The sequence below is a fragment of the Echinococcus granulosus genome (assembly GCF_000524195.1).
Source record: "Echinococcus granulosus chromosome Unknown EG_S00039, whole genome shotgun sequence".
NCBI lineage: Eukaryota > Metazoa > Platyhelminthes > Cestoda > Cyclophyllidea > Taeniidae > Echinococcus > Echinococcus granulosus.
In genome coordinates this window covers 298,627-301,417 of record NW_020170419.1, presented here as the reverse complement: position 1 = coordinate 301,417, position 2,791 = coordinate 298,627, and positions in this window count along the sequence as shown.

Below are 2,791 nucleotides of genomic sequence, written 5' to 3'. Positions count from 1 at the left end.
TACACTGCCCCACGCAAAACACCCACCACCGCTGCCACTGTCATCACCGTTTCCCATAGTGCAGTCGGAGAGGAGGCGAGCAAAGGTGCGCGCCTCTGCAACCCCGCGAAAGCGCACGAAGACACGAACGGTGGTAACACAATGAGAGGTGGAAGGAATGGGGACGGGATCCATTCCTCCCCTCATTTCTTCTAGGGGTGGCGGGTGGTCGCAGGGTTTGGTATCAAAGTGAGCTACTGCGCGCAGAAGACGATGTGGCTGAAGAATGTTGTGTTCTATGGCGGCACGCACCCGACGCATCTGCAGTCGCGGCTCCATCTGCTGCAACTCCTCGTCCAAAGGCCAATACACCTACGTATAGAAAACATTACCTTTTTGGTCAAATTTAAGCTTTTAACGGTTGAAGGTCACAAATTAAATTCGTAAGGATTAGATTAAATTTATTCAATCGCTTGCCGTTTGAAGGATGCAGTCCTTGGGACACGTCCGACATGGCCCATACTACGTAGGAATTTGACATCCAAATTTGTGTTCAATGTTAGCTCACTTTGGATTCAAACATTTCCCATGAGACGGCGATTCGGAGTAAATTTGCCAAAAAAGCGCTTTTGTTGAAAATACGGTTTGTAAATTGAAGCACACCACAATGCTGCTGTCACTAGAAACAGCCATGGCAACCCACTCAGAAGGTTTTTCACAAAAAAAAGAGCAATGGTGGAGTAAATTCGCCACTTCAATCAAAGTGGCATTGTGTCAATAATTCATACAAGGAGCTAAAATAATTGAATTCGCAATGCCTAATTCCGCAGCTGCTTCCTGCTTTCCAATAGCTGGGCTACGTGAATGTGCATTGCTCCTTCTCGGAGAACAATGAAAAAGGAAACTCCCAATTTGAAATCGCATTTCATCATGAATAACACTGCGTACCGATGAGGGCTTTACCTTTCAACCCGATTGGATTTCATCCACTCACCTCAACCACAGTTCCGGGATAAAAGTTGTCGGGTAGTGCGGCACCCGGCGACTTCTCCGCTTCCGCTACAGCCGTCACCTCCTCCGTTACCGTCGTTGCCGACGGTGTAACCACGGCGATTGCAGAAGTGGTGGTAGACGTCTCACCGTGGTATGCGTGAGGTGGGTGGAGCATAGGAGCATGGCGTTTACGCTCCGCGCCCGCCAACAACCGGTTGGTCTTCTTGCGCATGCGCTCAGTCCAGGCCCGTAGCCATGCATAGAACCGCGGCCGCCAAGTCAACCAATCTCGGTAGGGAAGAAGACGCAACTCCCTGCACCTCACCATCCCCACTCCAGTCTCTGCGCTTTCGCCTTCACCTCTGCTATTAAGGCTGCAAACACCCTCCGTGATTAAACGATCTAAAGAAGTGAAACGAGGGCAGCATTTGACTTGCCTACTTTCAGAAAGAGCAATATGATATGCTTTTCGGACGATTGTCAATGGACAGATTACAGCTAGACAGATTGCTCAATCTCGAAATAAGTGCCACGGATAACTATCCTAGGTAATGACACGACCATTATGAAATGGACTATGCAATATCAACGAAGGGAGAATAGATGTGAAGTACACTCGGCGTCCAGTGGATTGGGCATGCAATAACCAGCGACGAGGAGTCTGCGGTAGGCCGAGACGACCTGCTTCGACCGGCGGGAGCAGCAGCGCCAAACGAATTGGCGAGCCAATCGCTCATCCATGCTTAGGTTTGTGGCGTACGGCGCCAACTTCGGCGTCCACCCTGCTTCTGGCATACTAGAGGCTGAGGCGAAGGCGGCGACTTTTCTTCCGGCTGAAAGGAAGCATAGGGACAAAGTTGGGTTTCGTGAGAAAAAAAAACAACTTTGACCTGAGTAGCATGGCGATGTGAAGACTCACGTGAGGCCGGCTTTTGAGTAGGAGTTTGTGCAATCATCCGCTAATTTCAATAAAGTTTCCCACTTCCCTTGATCGCAGCCTTTACTAACCCCCTACCATTGGCATTAAATATCTCAGTTGATAAAACAAACGTCACGCCATTAGTACCAGCGTAACACTACAGCGGTGGACATAATTCCATAAACAAGTCTTGATCCATTTAATCTTGTCTGGCAGTTAAAACAATCAAAGGTATCAGTATAAAAGTATAATACCCTTTTTTGTCCCTTTAATCCGCTGTCGTCTTTGGATGTGTAAAAAAATGCAAAAATAACTCGGTGAATCAGTATATTCAGCGCCAATGGGAGCATTTACTTTCCAAAAGAAATAGACAGTTGCAAACCGACACACCAATACGCTACCCTTGGGACATCATGACAGTAAGATGGGGTCATGCATCCAAGATATTAAATATCATACTTGACTTACAAACATTCGTCTGCAGATTTGGAGGACAGACGAGGTCCTTTTCCGTCGGCGCCAACGCGGAGACGGCGCGTTCGGCGGCACCCTTAGAGGCAAACTCCACAAATCCAAAGCCACGAATGCTTCCGGACGTCTTGAACCTATAAGTGTCTATGTTAGCCAGTACCACGTCGCAACCGACCTGGTTTGTTGTGAAAATTTCTGCACTTTCTTGTAAATGATCGCATTAACATGAGCCGCTTAACTGAATTCCTGGCGTTTGTTTCAAGACTGTCCTAACCCACAAGTGATTGGCGGATTGCGGAGGAGTACAATTTGGTAAACAGGAAGCCAAATAACTATCCATGGTGTGACTCGGTGCAGTGCACTGCTCAGGAGAATCATCTCTACTGGAACAAATGATTAGCAAAAGGACCTGTCGAGCCTCAAATTGAC